Consider the following 22235-nt stretch of genomic DNA (forward strand, 5'->3'; position numbering starts at 1 on the left):
AAATCTGTCTTTATCAATTAGATTTTTCACTACAAAAATAACACTAGATGGAAGAACCAATAGGTTTTATCTCTAAGCAATCAGTATTGGCTGCATAGAGCACTAGGATTAAGAAAAATGCTGGGGGGCTGAGGTTGTGGCTCAGTGGTAGAGTACTCACCTCATGAGGCACTGGGTTCGATCCTCCGCGCCACATAAAAATAAATAAAGATATTGTGTCCATCTAGGACTAGAAAAAAAATTAAATAAAATAAAATAAAAAAGAAAAATGCTGGGCAGAGAAAAGCAGCAGCATTACAAAGGCCCTGGTTTAGGGAGGGGAACACAGCAACAAATGCACTCTCTGCCTCACACTCTGGACCCTGAAGGGTGAGACTTTACTTCTCATTCTTCATTCTCTGTACTTGGTCTAGTGCCTTTTGGGTAACTGAATGATATACAGTCCAAGGCCCTCTCTTTGAGGCATTCTATGCAATTTAATACAGTGTTTCATTATTACAGTTTAACTTCAAATTTGCTATAGGATCACTGAGACAAGTCCATCTTCAACAAAGCAGAACATTGCTTCTATTTATCCTCTGTTCTAAGATACAGTGATGCTAATATCAATTAACTGTATAATCTTTAAATCAGACAAAGTGGCTAGTAACACTATTACCAGTCAATGAACAGATAAGCAATCCTTCATTGAAACTGAGGAATAATTTATTCAACTGTTAAGAGAACTGTTAGAATAACTCAAATTGTTTACATTGAATAAACAAACCTCTTGTACAGAAAAAATGAACACACTAAATACAATGGACCATGGCATGGTTTATACGGCTATTTAAATATAAGTCTCACACTCTCTGAATGATTTCCTGAGTAAGAGATAATTAATTTTAGAAAGCAGTTAATACTTACAATCTTGTAAATCTCTAAATTTTTAAAATGCCATTAACAAATCACTTTTTTTTTTTTTTTGTCAATGAACATTCATTTTGTTTACTTATATGCGGTGCCAAAAATCGAACCCAGTGCCTCACACATGCTAGGCAAGCCCTCTACCACTGAGCTGTAACCCCAGGTCACTAAATCTCTAAAATGTCAAGGTCAGACAACTATACTCGAGGGTCCTTCTGAGTTTAGAATTCTTTCACATGTAGAAGAGATCAACTATTTGATTAATTTCTCACAGAAAGCAGACTTGCTCACTTACAAACTGAAATGAATTAGATTCCCACATTCATATGGGTCAATCAATTTATTTGGTGGCAAACACAACTGAATCTATAATAATAATGTCAAAACAATTATTTGATGTAATTTTTTAAAATTTATTAGCTTTACTTTCAAAAAGTGAACATAAACTATACCTTCATTGCCCAATCAGAGTCCAGGTATCAATTTAAATGTATGCTGAAGTTAAGAATTAAAACTATAGGTGCAATTACATTTGGGGCTGGGAAAATTCAAAGAATTGAAGCAAACCAGGTTTCCCAAGGTACTTTGTTCCTGATAGTCCATACTGTACGTTTACTCCATCTCTACTTATTCTTTTCTTTTCCAATTCCTTCTCAAGTGTGGATCTTAATACACCAGGTTCCTCTTCTGCCAAGCAGACTAAATAAGTGCTATGCTATTCTAACACTCACCTGCTGTTACAGGCCTCCTTCACTTCAAACATTTCTTCTCTTCCTGTTGCTCCTTGATCAATATCATTTCAGGATCACCTAGGCTACTCCTCCCCATTACTTTTTCAGATTGTACTATTAGTTCTCTCCTGTGCTTCTGAGCAAGCACTGGTCACAGAGAATTCACATGAAAAATGCACAGGCCCTGGATGAACCCCTTTAATTTTATTCTGTGGAAGCTGGTAAATATAAAACTTCTGCACTAACGAAACATTTATTTCAGGGCTGGGGATAAAGCTCAGTGGCTGAGTGCTTGCCTAGCATGCATGAGGCCCTGGGTAAAATCCTCAGTATCACAAAAAATAAAATGAAAATAAAAATAAAACATTTATTTCTGGCTTCTGCATTACACTTAAATTTGCTCTTTTCACCTCCCCCATTTATTCCTAGTTTCCTGAAAGACTTGGATCAATTCTTATTCTCACTTTGCCTATAATCCTTCAGGGCACTGAATGCCCTTTGCCTTCCATCAGAAAAATATAAAATAGTTCCATAGATTCCTCCAGATACAGAGAAATGTAATATTCAGCCTTTGCATATTGCCTTGTATACAGAGCTACATGCCCTTTTGTTCCTGGGGAAGAGACAGTATCAGTATAGCAATTGTTCCTTCTAGTTTTTAAATACCAAGTTTTAAGGTTTTCTTCTCAAATATACATTTTCCAAAACCTACTTTTTTAACCTTTTTTTACAATTACCATTTAAAAATACTTTAAATATGCTTTCATATTCACATGAAGTTTACCTTAACCAAATTATTCATTTGGAACTTGGATTCCCCCCACACACAAAAAAATAATAATATTTTGAGGAGTTTCCTTTTTTTTTTTTTAATCTTGTGGTCATAAGATCACCAGGTAAAAAATGGAGCAAAATGAAGTTCCTAAAAAAAAAAAAAAATAGTTAAAAGGAGAGAGAAGGACTGGCAGAAAGCTGCTGAGAACAGCTTGAAAATATTCAAGCACATGTCTCTTCCCACCAAATGCAAATGGAGGGTGAAGGCCAGGTTTTATAGGAGTTTATCTAAGAGCAGACTCCTGGGACCCTTGCTTCATCTCCACCCTCAGAATATGTGGGCTTCAATATGACACAATGATTAAAAAACAGAATGAAAAGAAAGAAAACTTTTATCCATAAATATGGTGGTGGCTATAATTTCTGAGAATCACAAATTCAGTTAGGCTATTTGAATATGCTTTTTATAAAAATGTGGAAATAACTATTTCCCCATTTAGATGTAGTACTACTAAAATTCCTTTACATAATATGTTATAGAAAAAAATGTGCCATCATTATCAAAACATATTCAGATGTAGACAATTATTATTTGACAATTAAAAATAAAATTTTTAAATTTTATAAGAAACATTCAGAGGTAGAACATAATATTCAGCCTTTGAATACTGTCTTATATACAGAGCTACAAGCACTTTTGCTCCTGGAGAGAATATAGTATCAGTGTAGAATTATTCCTTTAGGCTTTTAAATGTTATTTTTTGAGATTTTCTTTCCAAATGTAACATTTTCCAAACCCTACTTGTTTTGTTTTGTTTGGGGGAAGGTGACTTTTTTATAAAAAAAAACTACCTCATTTTAAAATACTTTAAAGACAGGGGATGTGGTTCAGTGGCAGAAGACTTGAATAGCATGCACAAAGATCTGAGTTTGATCCCCAGTACCTCAAAAAGAAAACTCTTTATCATCAAATACTTTAAATATGTTTTCAGATAACTCTTTATATGCAGAAAAAAAATCCCTATTTTTCCAAGATTTTTTCCCTTCTGTAAACTTGTAAATCTGGTACTTAACCATTACTCCATTTGGGCCCTAACAACATTCCGAGGCCTTAGGCCTCTTGTCAATAAAACAAGGTGAGTCTTTGACCCCTGCTAGCCATTTTTTTTTTTAATTCACACATAGTAATGGCACATATTTATGTGGTTCTGTGCAATGCTTTGATACATGTATGCTTTGTGTAATGATCAAATCAGTCTCATCAGACATTTATCATCTCTTTGTTGTAAGAACTTTCAAACTCTTCTAGCTATTTTGAAATATATGTTATTGCATTCAAACTACATATTGCATTGATGAAGGCGTTTGTCCTAAGATAAACCACTGACTTTTGCCGGCTATATCCAATTGGTTGCATTATAACATCTGTAACATAAAAGTTCTAGGTTGAGTTATACAATACAGTGATTTTTAAATTTCTATATAACAAAGGGATACAGACTTCTGTAAATAGTTCATTTGAAAATACTTTCACTTACAATAATTTTTTTAGAAATTCACCTTGACAAACATACCTATATTACTCTAGCTTTAAATATATTGCCTATTCATGTTTCTATGTTTTAAGAAACATACATATGTCATTAAAATCTATACTAGTCATAGTTCAGTGACAAGATATACGCCTACAAGCAGGCATTTTAAGAGCACACAAAAATACTTAGGATACTAAGCATAGGAATCTGCTTTTTTAAAAAATACATGTTAGTGCCTATTTTTGGTATAACAACATCTGAATACAAAATATACTGTTATTACAGAATGATGACAATCTTTTAAGATGATACAATGCATATATTACTAAAAAATATGAAAAGCAAATTATAATTGCTACTATAACTAAGCCTAGTGATATTTTAAAGAAGTCATTTTATTTCCAGCCAAGTCATTGATTAAACTATTCAAAATGCCCAATTTCACTGTTTATGAATCTCTCTTCTGAGTATTCAACATTACAAGTTTTTTGTTATAATTTCAAGGCTGCATTTAGGGACCACTAATTTCAGCTTTTCTCTTCCATATACTATGAAGCATGCAATAATGCACACTGAGAATGCTGCCCCTATAGTATTCTTAGGAAATATAGTCTTATAAGCCAAGATATGACTGTCCCCTAGAAGTGAATGATTAAAGTATATGCCAAACTGAATTCCTGATGAGTAATTCAACTGGCATAGAGAGCTTCATCTACCCCACTCCAGGCTGTCTTCCCACCCCACCATAAAAGATTGCTGTGAACACAAAGACCCTAGGATGTCTTTACTAGAGAGAGAACTCCTTACATGATTATGTGTTAGCTTTTAACACAATATCACTTTACATCGTTTTTATTCAACTACATGAACAATATGTTTTCCAAAATAAAAAGTACAGGGGCTGGGGTTATTGCTCAATGGTAGAACACTTGCCTAGCATGTGTGAGGCACGGGGTTCGAACCTCGGCACCACTTAAAAATGAATAAATAAAGGTATAAAAACGTGTTGTATCTGTTTTTTTAAAAGTACAACATAACCCAGTAGTAATTCCATATAAATTACACACACATCACTATTTCCTATATTCTTTGTTTTGATTTAGAATTAAATTCAGTGACTTTTTGAAAACTAGATTCCAATTTCAAAAAAAGGGACATGCTGTTATTTTTTAAATTCGCTCTAAATGATGAAGGCAGATCTAACAAAAGAAGCCATATAAATCTCCTAAGAATGAAACAGTAGTTTATGATAGCTATGATTATTCTCCAAAATATCCATTCATCTCTGTACTACTTAAAATATACAGTTTTATTTTTAAAAGTAACTTGAAGAAAAAGAAAAAGAAGTTGATAGGATAAGCAATGACCATTCAAAATGACTTTGAAAACCTTCAAGTAAAAAATATTTCCTTTTCTTAACCAGGAGGAAAAGGAAATAACACTAAAGGTGACACCCATATCAGCTATAGATACCTGAAAAGGAAGGTACTTCCATTTCATCAGCAGAGGAGAAAGTTATTTCCAGTGCCCACAGTCACCAAGGATTGGCAAAGAAGTTAACTCCATCTGGGATGGAGGTGTCAGATCAACAAATGAAACCACTGCTTGTCAGTCCTGGGGGAGTAGAAACATGCCAGCCATTGGTATCCACAGAGTGTGCAGGGGCAAGATACACTCTATCACAGATCAACAAATGAGCTTGGCCAAGGCAAAAGCGTGTAAAGTTTCAAACACTCTAAGGGAAGCAGAAAGACCACAAAAAGGACAGCAGTAAAGGTAACACAACCATAAAGGAAACTTAAGCATAAAACAGGGACATTCGATGCCAGAGAAGAAAACCTACATGCCACTTACAGGTTTAATACGTCAGCCAGGCTTATTGAGTTAAATATCTATGCAAAATAAAGCCCAATTCATTTTTTCCATAGGTGAAAATTCTTATAGTTATCTCTCCTATTAGACTGAAATGAGAAAATGTCATTTATTTGACTAAAAGAGAAAAATTTCCCCAAATAACTAGAGACATGGGACAGAGGCCAAAAGAATACAAGTAAATTACAGTCAAATATGAGGAAGGAAAACATTTTTTTTTTAATATTTATTTTTTAGTTTTCGGCGGATACAACATCTTTGTTTGTACGTGGTGCTGAGGATCGAACCCGGGCCGCACGCATGCCAGGCGAGTGCGCTACCGCTTGAGCCACATCCCCAGCCCGGAAAACATTTTTTTAAAAACCCTATATGTCACAATTCCAAAGATTGTGACTAACAATAAAACAAAAGCTGAATAACGCCAAAATTTACAAAACATCTTTTTAAATACTTATTTTTAAGTTTTAGGTAGACACAATATCTTTATTTTACATTTATGTTGTGCTGGGGATCGAACCTAGTGCCTTGTGCATGCTAGGTGAGCACTCTACCACTGAGCCACAACCCCCAGCCCTACAAAACATTTTCATACATGTTTCCTCATCTTCTTACAACTCTGAGAAATAGGCTGAGCAGATATCACTATCATCTAACTTTAGGGGAGGAAAAAAAGAACAAATAATCAAAGTTAAGTGACTCATTTAAGGTCATATAGGTGGTATGAAGCAAAGACAAGACTTCAAGTTTTCTGAATACAAATATGATACTCTTTTTATAATATCATTATTACATAAAACTCCTATTAAAATCCACCAAAAGCATACTAATAAAATTCTGGTCAATCTAACCATGCACTGCTTACTTATCTGTCCTATAGCCAATCTCAGAATTGTCAATATAAAACTGCCTTCACAATCTGAGAATTTTTTTTAAGATTTTTTTTTTAAGATAGACACAATATCTTTGCTTCATTTATTTAATTTTATGTGGTGCTGAGGATCGAACCCAGTGCCTCACATGTAAGAGGCAAGCGCTCTACCACTGAGCTATAACCCCGGTTCCTCACACTTTGATAATTTTTTGAAAAACTTCAGTAAACGAAAGATTTCAGAACTGAATCCTTCCTATAAAAAATAACTTAGGATCAGACTTCCTGGAGGTTCCTGAGATCCAGAATCCCAGCAGAGATAGGCAACTTTGGGCCCTACAGGTCTGTTGATTTACTCTCTGTACAGCAGATACCACCCAAAAAAATACCCTAAGGCCTGATTAGACCTAAGCACCAATCACAGTAACTTTTATACTCATAGAACCCTGCCGCAATCCCATCCTGGGACTGCATTGATCTGGTCTGTGCAAATAGAACTCCAATTGTCAATACCTCCCCCTCCACCCTACCTTATACTGGAGAGAAGGGAAGCTGAGAGTTATTTCAACCTGCTTCAATTGATTTTTATAACTCCTGCCCCCACCATTCATGTTGTTGCCATTATTACTGCTGTGGATAACATGACACCTGTTGTATATGCTTTAAAGCCAGATCTAGTTCAAAAAAGAAAAACAAAAAAAAATAACTTATTCTAACCATTATGATTGCATCTAATGAATTCAATTTTACCCTTTCAACACTGATGAACCTCTGCCAATGTTTGTCAAAACTAATAACAAAATATAATGTCTGTTTCACCATGGCAAATCCCTGCTTGTTCCCTCACCTACTTCCATAATGTATTGTCATTTATAACCTCTGACAGTTGTGCCACATTTCCTACATTACTTAGAAACCAAGCACAGTAATTTTAGAAGGTTTTGTACTGGAAATTGGTTTCCTAAAGAAAATATAACCCTCACTTTTCAGTACAGCTAACTCATGAGAGATGATTTTGTGTCTATGTACTACTTTTCAATATGAAAAATATTTTCAAATATTTTTTATTTCAACAAATCTTGATCAATAGAATTTTCATTATAATTCTTCCTTGAGCTAATAAATAGAATTTGGGAGTGATGACAACACAATACATTGCAGAATAAAGAGTACTGTTGTATGAGTCTGTTTCACAGGTACAATAATCTGCACATAGTGGAGGGAGGAAGGGATGGGCTATACAAAAGACTTCATCAGTTATCAGCACGATTCAAGGGAGAAAGAAAAACTTAATCTAGTAGACACATAATTACTAAATTTTACAATGGAACAGAGACCATTTATCAGACTTTAATACACTCTGGAAGAATATCCCTCAAAACGATTTGGTTCCTTTTGCTTTCCAAAACAGCTTTCTAATTTGGTTTTCCAAATTCTGATCCTAAAAGCATTGCCTACAATGGAATAAAGTAACATTCCCCATCCCAAGTACAATTAACAGGTTCTTGGTTTAAAAATAAAACTTGTTGTGATTTTGGTTAACATAAATCAATCATCCAGAGCCTCATTTGTATTGAACCTGCAGATAAAAACTTTGTGTTCTGCAAAACTAAGGACCAGATCACAAACTGAAAGAGTTACCAGGCTTTTACTGTGACATCTCTTTCTTTCAAAGAAATAACTGCATTTATAAAAAAATAGCTTTCACCAAGGGAACAGGAAAAAAAAAAAACACATATTGAGCCATAGACAAATGTCTTGTGAACTACAGTATGTCCACACTAAAAGAGACTGGAGGGACCTTCTATTTGAGCCTCCTCATTTTTGCAGATGAGAAGTTACACTGCATCCTAGAGTTACCTATCCAGGGTATTAAAATTAGTCAGAGTTGGGCATTTAACACAGGTTCCCTGACTCCCCTCAGTCAGTGTTTTTCCCATTAAAGAACACTGCCTACTTCATCCCAAAGCAGTAAGAACAACTCTGAAGTCACACAAACTTGAGTTCAAATCCCAGCTCCCTTACTTTTTATCCCTGGATAGAAAGTGATTTAAATTCTCTAAGCCTTACTGTACTCATCTGTAAGTAGAAACAATAACATTTTCTAATAGAACTAAATGAAAAATATATATGAAGTGCTTATTACAGAGCCTAGAACAAAGTAAGAACTCAAGATAAAGTAACACAATTACAATTTAAACATATATAATATGAACCTTACATCAAATAACTCTCTAAACCACAATAGTATTACCTTGCTATGATACACATACATTATAAGTACATTCATTTTAATTATAATTACGTCAGAGAAACAGAATGATAGTCAAAACATCAGGATCCAAAAATACCACCAAGATATCATTTCAAATGTTTAATTTCTCTTTTTATTAGAATGTAATTGACTTTATTTATTTTCAAGTGTCATATATCAAAGCTTACCTACTTATAAAAAATTATACATAATTTTGAAAAGTAACCAGATCCTAATTAAGTGAGAAAACTTTCTATAGTCATTCCACACCATAAATCTCAGTAATAAACACATTTGGCCAAGAAACTAATTTATTCACCTTTTTTAAATGGTATGATATAATAATTACAGACCCAAGAAGTTGTAAAAATAGTAGGTACTCCTCACCCAGTTTGCCCCAGTAGTAACATCTTATATATAATATATATATATATATATATATATATATATATATATATATATATAGTATATCATCAAAACCAGGAAACTGACGTTCATGCTAATTGAGATAATTCACACAGCATAAAATTCACCATTTTAAAGTGTACAATTCAATGGTTTTCACATTCCCAGAGTTGTGCAACCATCACCACCAACTAACCATCTTTTAAGGTCACCATAGCATTACACTAAAGACCGTAATATCAAATGTCTTCATTTTTTAAATTTCCTAGCTCAAGCTAGAAGTAACTTTTCATTTGTATTATTAATAACCAACTTTTTCAGAATTAATACTTTTATTTATGCATGTCTACACCAACACTAATTCTACAAAGATGTAATTCCTGCCCTTCAAAAGTTTGCAGCCTAGGGGCTGGGGTTGTGGCTCAGAGGTAGAGTGCTTGCCTAGTGCGTGTAAAGCCCTGGATCTGACTCTCAGCACCACATAAAAAATAAATAAAGGTATTGTGTCCAACTACAACTAAAAAATAAATATTAAAAAAAAATAAAAGGTTTGCAGCCTAGTAAAAGGCAGACATCTGAGGTAGTACATTTCAAGGTAATAAGGTCACCCCAGGCACTGCTGGGCAACAATGGGGAGGGAGTCTGTCCTGGAATAAGATGTAATAAGAGTCTGAACCATGCAGCCAGGGAAGATTCACATGAAGGATGAGACCAGACAATGCTATAAATGGAGGCAGCAACCAGGCACAATGGCACACATCTGTAATCTCAGCTACTCAGGAGCTTGAGGCAGGAGGATTACAAGCTCAAGGCCAACCTCAGCAACTTAGTGAGCTCCTCTCTCAAAATAAAAATTTTTTAAAGGGATTTATTTTAAAAATAAAAATTTTAAAAGAGTGCACTTCAGTGGTAGAGCACTTGCCTAGCACACATGAAGCCCTGGATTCAATCTCTCTAGTACTTCAAACAAATAAAAAGAAAGAAAGGCAGCAGAAAGATCATGGAAGTCCTTCCATGCCATGCTAAAAGGCATATTGATAGTGGGAAACCCATAAAGGATTTGTAAAAAGAGAAAATGATCAGAGTTGCATTTGGGAAGCATGTGAGAGAAGTAAATGGGTCTATCACACCACGGTTAGATTATAACCTAGACCATCTAGATAACAAGAACAAATGGGGAGCCAGAAAATGCAATGTATTCAGCACTAAATATTTAGCATCTGACCCACGAGAGTCTTAGTCCCAGCTCCAGGGCATTCTGGCATAGTCTTGCTCAGTGAGGTATTCAACATGATTCATTGATCACTGAATATGTTAAATACTACCCCCACATGGAAGCTAAGACATTTTTTTAAAAAAATTTAATTCCTTCCTTCCCTCCTTCCTCCCTTCCTTCCTTCCTTCCTTCCTTCCTTCCTTCCTTCCTTCCTTCCTTCTTTCTTTCTTTCTCTATTTATTTTTGGTACTGGGCATTGAACCTAAGGGAGCTTTACCATTGAACTACATCCCCAGTCCTTTTTCATTTTTAAAATTTGAGATAGGGTCTTGCTAAATTGATAAGGGCCTCTCTAAATTGCTGAAGCTGACTTCAAACTTGCAATCCTTCTGCCTGGGATCACAGGAGTGCACCAACCACACCTGAAGAGAGTTTCTCTAAACAGTTAAATCTCTTCCATAACACAGAGATGTAACATTAAAACATGGATCTTCAATATTCTTTCATCATCCCAAACCCATTTATCCAGATTGTAACCAGGTATTTATTTCTGCTTAAGGCTCATCCTACACTTCCTCAGTTCTCTGGATTTGGTCTTTTGTTTCTCCCTTTACCCAAATTATTTTAATTCTCCCTCCAATTTCACTAACTTCAACGGTCCAGATTAGAGAGTCCAGCAGTGACCCCACAATGTTCACTCAATCCCAAAGCAAAAACAAAGTAGACACAGAGTCTCACTGGGCTAATAAAAACTTTTTTTTAAGTTAATAGAAAACTCTAAACATATAATAGCCAATCTAACTAAAACCCAAAGTTTTCAGGAATCTTTAGGTTGGAGCCCCAATATGTCAAGACAGATTTCCATTCATATTATCTCAAGTTCCCATTAACTACAATACATAACATTCTTATGTTAAATAATGAACTTAAAAGATATCCATATATGTGAGATATGTATGTGTGTGTGTATATCACATAGCACTTTTGTATATATTTACCTTCATTATGATTATACCTTTTTATTAAACATCTTCTGCCACAGAAAGACCATAAGGCAATGATGGCAATAGGAGCACTAAGGGTGAGGTAGAACCCTGCTTCACAAGAGGGAGGATTTGTATTTAATTCCCAGCACCAAAACAATAATAAGAAATGGTAAGAGACTATATGAAAAGAGTGGCCAGAAGTATAAATTAGCATAAAGCAAAGGAGATAAGAGCTAAACAGAAAAGTTATCATGTCAGGAAAAATGATAGAAAACAAAATTGTGGAATTCAGGATGTGAGGGGAAAGTAAAATTTCTACACTTGTTAGAGTATACTTGCCCAGCTTGCATGAGGCCCTGGGTTCCATCCCCAGCCCAGAAGAAAAAATAAATTCCACTTCTTTTGTCATTGTCTTTCAACCAGAAAGTAAAGGTATCTTATGTGAAATATATTACTAGTAAAAAATAGTTCATAACATTTTGTAATTACATACTGAAAGATCTAATTTGCAGCAGATCATCATCGTATCTGCCTCTTTAAAATGCATCCTACTGTCATAGATAACTAACTAGAACAAATTAAAAAGTAAATAAAAAAGACAAATGGAAAGATGAATATATACTATCTGAATCCTTTCAACAATAAGTTTTTGGAAAGTTGAAAAAAAAAAGAAGCTAATAAGTTCTCACACTCATTACATATTTGTCATCTGAAAAAAAATAATCCATCAGACTTTCTAGTGTACCCAATGTTAAAAATTAGAATGAACAATGTTTCCTTTATCATAAAATTATTAGAAAGCAATTCTTAGATGTGCTTTCTGTAAAAAAAAAAGCACTATTCAAGTAAACAAGTTTGTCTAAATTATTCAAGACATAATTAAAAGAAAGAAAGTGTTAATTTTTCAGATCAGCAATGCTACTTATAAAGTCTGACACAGCAATAGCTAACTCAGTATCTTATGTCCTGCAACTATTTCAAGCAAACTCCTATGCACATTTTTTAACCTATTTCATATATACTAGAATCTGGAATTGGACATAATTTGAAGTTATACTCTAGTACTGGGATAATCTTTTATCATATTTTTCTCTCTCAACAGCAAAAATTTCTTTGATAGAAATAATCTCTGAGTAATCTCCCAGAGAACTGATGGGTTATTCTGTGGAAATGCAGGATCAATATGCCATAAAACATTCCAGGCATCTTTGCCAGTCTATGGAGTCCTTCTGACCTGCAAAATTCCAATTCTATAATAACATTGGAGGTTTGGATTTTTCTAGAGGCCAAACTCTGAAAGAGGGCAGGCTGGGTGCTTTCTCCAGCCTAAATAATTCCTGGAAATTCATAAGCTCCTTCAGTGAATTGATTGATTCTGCTTTATTGTGTTCTGATCAAAGTTCTTATCTGCTTAGCTCATATCTAACAAAGTCTAACAGAGAATCTTAGTGGGACCTGCCTAAAGCGTTTGAAATTCTCTGGGAATCCCAAAGTCAACTCTTCCATTTAGGTATTCTCAAAACGAAACTGGGGCTAGGCATAGTGGCACATGGCTGTAATCCCAGCAGCTCCAGAGGCAGAGAGGAGGATTTCAAGTTCAAAGTCAGCCTCAATGACTTAGCAAGGCCCTAGGCAACTCAGAGAGACCCTGTATCTAAAATAAAATATAAATAAAGACTGGGGATGTAGCTCAGCAGTAAAGCATCCCTGGGTTTAATCCCTGGTTATTAACCCCCCCAAAAAAAAAATTTTTTTAAACTAAACTGGGGCCCAAATTAGGGGCAGAGAAAAAAAGTTCTTGAGTTAAATCAGGATGCAGAGGAAAAAAGTTCCCCAGAAGCCTGGAGATGAAGGACAATTTGCTTTACTATGGAGGGCAAAACTATGAGGATCCCAAATGTTTCAGCTTATTCCTGCTACAAGTTCAACGACAGTAGCCAGACATTGGAGTGTGCCCTGTGGGTATGCTGTGGTATGCTGTTTTGATTTACCACTATTTTTTTCAGTTCTTGGGCCTTTACTAATTTTTTGGGCTCTCATAATTATTACTACTTCACAGCAAGCCCCCTTAATCTCTCCAACAAAGGAGTGCTCCTATTGTCAGTTATCCTCTATTCATCAGTCTTCAAACTATCCCTTCTTTTTCTCCTTTTCCAAAGCAAAATAACCTATTAGCATTGGCATTCTGCCGAACATTGATTGCCCAAATGCCCAACAGTGCTTTCTTGGAGGTTCCCATCCTCAAAGCTCTAGCCTAGCATTGTGTTAAGAGCTAAAAGTGCACGCTGTGTAAGGCTTGGAGCTTTGGAGCTGGCAGGCAGGGGTCTGCTGGGGACCCGGGGAAGCACTCTTGGATCCTCGTAGAGAAGCTATTTTAGGTGGACACTTAGGTTTAGGGACAGAGATGTTGAAATGTGCCTTTTTAGGGCTGCATGGGTCACATTTCTTAACTGTTCATATAATTGAGGCCGCACTGTATCCACCAAAAGAGTTTTGAACCTCAGCTAAAATTTGAAATTTGACAGCTCCCCCCAGACACCCCCTTATTTTTTCATCAGATTGCTAAAATGATGCCAGAGAAGAGGTCTCTTGGAAATAAAATTCGTATGTCGTTGCTGCAGCCACAGATTGAAATCTGAATCCACCTTTTTGTTATATGATGCCATTGCTTTGTGAAGAATCTTAATTTGTGTTATACAGTTTTAGAATCAGATTTAATTCAACACCAGCTTTATGCATTTATTTCTAGTTTGGACTGACTCCTCTCAGCATGTCAAGTATGATTGAAATTTGCTGACAGTAATTTTCCCTAAGCAAGTACATTTCTGTTATTTGATTCAACTATATACCACAGTAAACATACTAAAGGAAAAACCAAAGACTCATCTTTACCTTTTCTATCTAGAATCAGACTACTGATAACTCAACCTAGAATGACCTCGACATATCCCCATATCCCATTTTCTGCTTTAGGCCATTTTTCATAAGCTTGCTCAAATCTTGCCTCCACTAAGAAATACTTAATATTTTAGAGTCCCTCCTCCCAGGCTCCCCCACACATTTGCACTGACAGCACACCACCTTGTCTGAGCCCCCAATACCACATTATGTTTATAGTTGGAGATTTGTGTTTGCAATTCCTATCTAAATTTTAAGTTCTTGGATGACAAACATACTTACTCTTCCTTTTACTCAATGCCTTAAGTTGTGCAGAAAATTTGTTTTTAAAATAACATATAAATATACAATAATCACATTGTTTTTAGGCCAAGGAGACCAAAAAAAAAAAAAACCTGATAAATATAAAAGCATCAAATTAGTACAATAGCCCCTCTGTAAAATCCTTAGAATCCTGCCCACTTGAAGAAAGGTGTGTACATATACAAATAACCTAGCTTTCACCTGACAAGAGAAGACAATCAGTTAAGACTATTCAGAAATAAATCAAAAGTCAGAAATGTAACTTTTTCATTCTTTGCTTCTCCTTCCTCCTCACATTTGATATCCAATCATTACTACTTGTCAATTTTACCTACTCAATGTCTCTAACCTACTAGTAATGACTCTCAAACTTCAGCAAGCATAAGAATCACCTGGAAACCTAAAGTAAACTGCTAAAGGGCTGGGGTTGTAGCTCAGTGGTAGAGCACTTGCCTTGCATGTGGAAGGTACTGGGTTCAATCCTCAGCACCACATAAAAATGAAATAAAGGTATTATGTCCATCTACAACTAAAAACATAATTAAAACATTAAAAAAAACTACTTAGCTCCAGTTTCTGTTTCACTAGGTCTGGGGTGGAGCCAATAATTTATAATTCTAACAATTACCCAGGTGATACTGATAAATCACTGCTTTAACCCATTCCTTATTCTATCTTCCATGCTTTTGACAGAGTTCACAATTTTTACAAAAGGGAAAAAAGAGTCCTTGGGTTGTAGCATGGGAAGATGACTTTAATGATGCATGAGAGTAATTAGATTTGTTCTTGATCTTGAATAGGTTCCTTGGTGGGCAGTAGACTTCTGAGGTTTTGAAATGATCATTAACACTCAGGAATGAGTCCTAAAGCATTTCTGGAGTTGTCCAGAGTGTCTCAAAATTTGAACCAGCAGATGAGGTCATGGTCATGCAAGGAGTCAGAAGTAGAGGAGGGGGAAATGAAAGCAATAATCACAGTCAAAGGGGTATTTTCTGTAGACAAGTGAATGGGGCTATTGTACACAAACTCAGTGGTTGCCAAGCATGTGGCCCAATTATTTTGCCTGTATGAGCATGGCACGGAAAGATCTCTTTAGAGAATTTGATTCACACAAGTTTTGTGTTTAGCCTCACATACAGCAGGCAGAAGCCTAGAGAATTTGAACCTAAGAGTCTTGACAAGTTTTTAGAATACAATGGAAGGAAGTTAGAAAGATCACAAAAGTAAAACACCATCCTTAGAAATAATAAATAATTTCAACTGATAAAGAACCAATACAGTGGTCTATCTTGGTCAAAAATACTGCCAACAATAATGAGGATGACACAGTAGCCTTGGGAGACAAGAGGTCCATAATTTAAATCTAGGGTTTAGTCACTCAGAAAAACTGGAGTTTGGAGTATTCACACTTAGACTCTGCCCTCCGTAGTCTATCTTTAACTCTGGCTAAATTTAAAGTGTTTATAAAAGTTCAAAGAGTTGCATTTGGTCACTAGTACAGGAAGGAAAGACCTGCTTCAAGGCTAGAAAGGACATATGACTGGGTACTTTGCTCCCTTAGGGAAAATACCATTCATTTTGCAACATGGGAATGAAGATAGTTTAGTATTCCTCATATTTATCAGCTGCATAAGAAAAACATTCAGGTGGTTGACCTGAGCCCAACAGGTCAAGGCTAGGAAACAAGAAGTACAATGACTATGACCTAGCCTTCGGGAAAGCAACATCATTACCCTTCCCTGAGCACCATACAGATACAAAAGAGAAGCTGGAAGGCTGGTGCCAATCCTCCGTGGTATTCACATTTGCTGTACAAGTGCTTACTAGGCACACCTAAGAGAAGAGTGACACACAGCTGCTCCATAAAACAGGGTCTGTAGATCACACAGAATGTTATGATGAGGCTGTCAAATATGAATTCAGATTAAAATAGACAACTAGAAACAGGCTGAGCAGCATGGTTCACTTCCTGTTGAGACAAGAGGTTAGAAAATGAAGCTGTGAGGGTGTCTGCTTCTCATTTTATGTGGTACAGACTTGGGGGAAAGAAGTGAAGAAGGTTTCTATGGCTCTGGTGATCCCTACATTCAGAATCCTAATTCTGGCAGATCTCTAACGCTCCATGATGCACTGCACTACACAGGATTCATTTGATCTAAGCCCTCTAAACCTGCAGAGATGAGGGGGAAAAAAACCTGAAAGACTTGAAATCCTAAGAGACAAGCCAAAAAGTCACAGGAGCTTACAGACTGGGGCTCCATTAATTCAACAGAGGATAATTGCAGAAAGTTATCAGAGAGAGAGACCTCAAAGGTTCCATAAATACCACATTTACATACTGTACTTTTCACCAGGGAGATGGTTGAAGAGCAAATGGTTTAGAATGGGATGGGATGAAATTTTTAAAGAGTTATACAGTTGTTAGAAAATGTTTATTGTTTTCAGGCATAAGAAATCTTAAAATGTTGAAGCTAACACAGCAAGCATGCAGCACAAACAAATCAGAACAAATATTTATTGAACTATAACTGTGTATGGCTTTGAACAAGATGCTATAATTCTTAGGGTTCACGATTTACAGCTTTCTATTACTCTCTCCTTTGTAAATTCTAAAGTACAATCTACCATAGAAATACTTTTGGATCATTTTAAGAACTTTAATATAATAATTATTACATCATTGGCAAATCTCTTCTAAAATTAATGCCTTACCTCTTATTTTGTTATACATTTTTATGCCTATACCTAAAACCACTACAAAGGTACAACAAAAATGTCTTATTCTAAGTTTGATATGAATGAGAGCACAACTATGATAAATGAGTCCCTGGGCAATTGTAACAAATAAAGGACTCAAAAACCTCATGCTTTTTTTATATTAGACACTATGTTGAATATATTGATTCCAAACATTTAACAGAATGCAAATTCATACAAATACCCATGAGTAAAATCTGCCGTGGTGAATCCTTCTGGATCTCTCTCAGATTCCACTGACTCTTCCTTAAACAGGAAAAAGAATGAGTGCACAATTGTGTATCTAGAATTTACCTTCTATATAAAAAAGATGGATTTCAATTAGCTTTATACAATAAATATTTAGTATAGAAATTAAGAAACAATATAAGTGTTTTAGGATTTCTAGGAGGCTAATTTTGGAATTATCTTAGTTTCAAGAGCTAGTCTAACTGACTTGCTATTGTAACAAAGATGCTGAGAAAGCATAATTATCTGTTAAAATAAAAAAGTACAAATCAACATGAAAATATGATAACTTTGTGTTTTTCTCTGTGAATAAAATTATCTAATTTTCTAAAAACATTCCTTTTGCATTAATGAAACCAAGGCTTCCACTTTTTAATATGAAGCAGAAATTTTTAGAAAAGACAAATCATACTCCAGGAATAAATGCCCCTCTGAAGCCAAAGACGTGACAGGATAGAAGGAAGGTAAATATGAACTCCTTTTTAAAAAGGATTTTTAAAAAGAATCCTAATAAAGAATCGAGGTATTCCAATCTAGGATTTTAAAATTTCATTGAAATTAACCAGAAATCATTTTAAAGGCACTTAATGAATAAACTGATTTATTTTCTTTAAAAAGAATAAAACATTTTCCAATTCTATTTTCGACTCGAATAAGCCACAATGTAATATACTAGTCTGTTTAAGTGATCCTTATTATTTGTAATATTTTCAAGTCATTTTCTTTTGACTGTAAAATAAGTATTGATATTTCCATTTTACAGATGAGGAAACGAAGGTAAGAGAGATAAAATGACTTGGGAAGTCAGAATGGAGAGAGGAGAGGCTGGGGTTGCGGCTCAGCGGTAGAGCACTCGACTAGCACGTGCAAGGCCCTGGGTTCAATCCTCAGCACCACATAAAAATAAATAAATAAAATAAACATTTTTAAAAAAAGATGAAGAGAGGAAACAAAAACAGAATTAAGAGAGAAAAAGATTAGTTCTTAAGTATATTACAGCCACCAACTAACATTGAGCAAAATTTCTTTGACCTCCTAGACCTGTTTTTTCATCATTAAAATAGAAACCACCTACCTCTCAAATGGTTGATTGAGGTGTAAGCAAAGCATCTAACAGCACACTCAGTAAAATAATTAGACATTCGATAAGCAAGTGCTCTCCCACCAATCCTCAATTCCATTCATCTTGTATAATGGATGTATAATCAATCCATAATGCTATGGTGACAGAAAGGAGATAATAATACATGTAGAGTGCCTGGCAAGCACAGGACTCAATTCATTTGTTCTCTCCCTACCCCCCGCCCCAGATGCCAAAATTACCAAGGGGATAAGCCACAATCAAATCAAAATATTGGTCCCTCTGTAGAACTGCCTCTGCACTTACATTTTATTTATGGTTCTAATTTATTTAAAAGTCAGTTTAACCTGGCTACTTAACCAGTTATTTTAATGTATCCCTATTAAAATCAAATTCACTTCTAGGATACCTTTACCTTTCAGTAATAACAAAAAAAAACTATTAAAATTTCTCACTTGATGTATTTTTAATACATGTTTCTACTAAAAAAATTCTGCAATGTATACTCTTAATAACTTATGAATAATTATAACAAAAAAGATAGTTTAAAAATATATTCCTTAGGATATTCCATGCCTAGGCATTTCAATGACTCCATTCAGTTTGAGTTCAAAGACATTAGATAGCTTTCTCATTTTTCATTTTTCCCATTTTTCTCCCAAATAAAATAACAAAGTAAGGTAGTAAATGTGGAACATAAAATAGATATGCATAATAAAACAGATAAGTGAAAAATATGGACCAGTTCTGCACTTATGAGGCAATGACCTTCAAAACTGGCAGGGAGCTATTAACAATGTTCTTCACAGGGGAGCAATTATACTACAGACCTCCAATGTAAGATTTCATTTCTCATGGTCTACAAATACATTTGTATATCAGAAAGAAAGAAACTGTGACATCCTTCATTGAGAAGATATAAGGCATTTTGATTACATTAATAAGCACATCCTAAATGCCAGATCAGTATAGCTGCTGCATTATGAAACCCTTGACCAATACTTTGACAGAACTGCCTACAACTGAAATTTACCAAATATGACTATCATGATTACAACCCAGTGATACATTTCTAGTCCTGTAATAACTTAAGTGTTCTCTGATTATCTTAAAAGTCATAAAAATCCTTCTAAAATACAAACCCTTATTTAAACACAAACATGACATAACAACACTTCAAGGAAAAAAAGAGTTCAAATTAGCACCCAAAATTTTTATATATACAGTACTACAATTTTTAAGTTGTTGGAAATATTGCTTCACCTAATAAGAAGCTTACCCATCCTTTCCATACTAATTTAACAGACTCTGTACCCAGTGTTTGACAAACAAACACGTGCACACACACACACACACACACACAATAGAAATGTACAGGACAAGTTGTTAAGAAAATCTCAATCTCTAAATGATCAAAAAGCTATATGTAAAAATATTAATTTCATATAAGATACTGTATTTCTTTTATATAATCTTTCCTCACATGGGTTAAAACAAAAGCAATTCAAATAGTGGTGCCAAAGAATGACATTACATATCTTTAGAATTCCTATTTTTTAGATTCCATACAAGAATCACAATGCACAATCATTAACACATCTAGACTGTGACACTGACTACAGTGTGACCAATTACACAATGCTTAATTTTTTAAATAGCATTAAATTGTAATAATAATGTAAAATAAGAGCAAGAAAACAAATACAACTGTAGTAGGATATAGCAAGTATAAATCCAGTGAGTCCTGTGTAACTTAAAAATATTCTTTTTAACTTAAAAATATTCTTTTTCTCAATGACAATGAGAGAAAAAAAAACTACCCACAATTGTAATACCAATCAACCAACCTCATAAGTTCCACCAACTGGGAAAAATAATTAGTTCCCTTATTATGAGACCTTAAAGCCACAAGGTTATCAATAGTTTCTAGTGGAGTGGTAATGTGAATTGTGTTCATTATACTTTATACCTTGGTAAAAGTTAATGACCTGCTCCAGAAATTTTATTTCACCTCATACAGGAAAACTATTCTTAAGACTCATGAAGTCTAAATCTCACACTGCTCTTGATAGGCTATTGTGTAAAAATGCCTTCAATTTCAAAACAAACGGATATAGACTTCAAATATTATCAAATAACAAAAATATCAACTCCATGTTATCTTCCTCCTCCACCAAAACAAAAAACTATACGTGGCACAATGATACAATAGACAAAAAAAGTAGTATGCCACTCATTCATTAAGGAAATAATACATAACATTTCTCTGCCATATTCAACTACAAAAATCCTTTTACTTGATGGCATCTTTAGGACCGTTTAATCTGTATTTAAATGGCTCTTTCTTTAACCTCATGGATCTTTGGCAGCAGTCATCACTTGGGCCCAGAGCTGGTTTGGGGAGAGGGAGGAAAGGAAAGCGGAGAAAAGGCTGAACTGAGCACAGAGTCAGCAGAGAGCAGCTGCTCTCATATACTACCCAGCGTCTTTCTCACACACCGCTATTTTCCGTTATTGAGCATTGTCAGCAAAAATAAATAAATAAATGGGGGTGGGTATGCCAAAGAGGAAAGACCCCGGCAGGCAGTTTTTGTCTATCACATCTGAGCAGAGAAGCCTCCTCTGGTTTCTTACTGCAAAGGAAAGGGATCAGGTGAGACCCCTCCAGGTCTAACTCAATTTGCTTCTTCACAAAGAGCAGTTACTAGCTGTGCGCCCAGAATCTTCGTAGCTGATGAACTAAACACCGGGAGTATTGTCAAATGTTTTCAATCTCTGACTTTATAAAGGAGAAGAGGGGGCTGTGACTGCATTCCTGGGAAAGACTACTACTCCTGACGTGGCACACAGCAGTAGTGCAGAAGCATAAGCAAGAGGTTGTAAAAATCCCTTCAAAAATAGCAGGTTCTGAAAGAAATGCTGTGCAGCATTACTGTATTGTTGACGTTTTTAAGTCACTGATTCTTTCTGGCCACTGCCAACCACCCCAATAGCCGAGACTTGTTGCTAAGTGTCTACCTTACGCCCCCCAGAAATACCTAACACAATAAGGTTTCGGGATCAAAGGGCAGGAGGGGGGCCTAAATCTTTAAAGCCCAGAGGGCTGGGCTCCCTTCAATAGGCCACTCTGCATGGGCTGCGCGTTCAGTTCCACCTTCTGAGAGCTCTGACTCACAAATGCTAGGGAAGAAATTATGACATAAACCTTTATCCTTCCAACCAAAAACCTAAGAAAAGCCAGCCAGTCGTCCTTGCCCAGCCGGGGAGCCGAAGCCTGAGCCCCCCGACGGGGCGGCCCGAGAAGGAGCCTTCCGCCCTGCCCGCCTCCCTCTGGACGCCCGCGGAGCGTGCTCCCGACCCAGTAGGGATCGAGGAGTCAGAACCCATCGCCTACACCCCCGAGAGAAAGCAGGAGAGGAGT

General features: G+C 35.6%; 1 protein-coding gene across 3 annotated transcripts in view; it reads right to left on the reverse strand.

Annotated features, from left to right (window-relative positions):
- Frmd5 (FERM domain containing 5) overlaps positions 1 to 22235 on the reverse strand; it is a 313939-nt gene that overhangs the window by 291384 nt on the left and 320 nt on the right. The gene's annotated exons all lie outside the window — the stretch shown is intronic.

This window comes from Marmota flaviventris, chromosome 2 (genome assembly GCF_047511675.1).
Source record: "Marmota flaviventris isolate mMarFla1 chromosome 2, mMarFla1.hap1, whole genome shotgun sequence".
Lineage (NCBI taxonomy): Eukaryota > Metazoa > Chordata > Mammalia > Rodentia > Sciuridae > Marmota > Marmota flaviventris.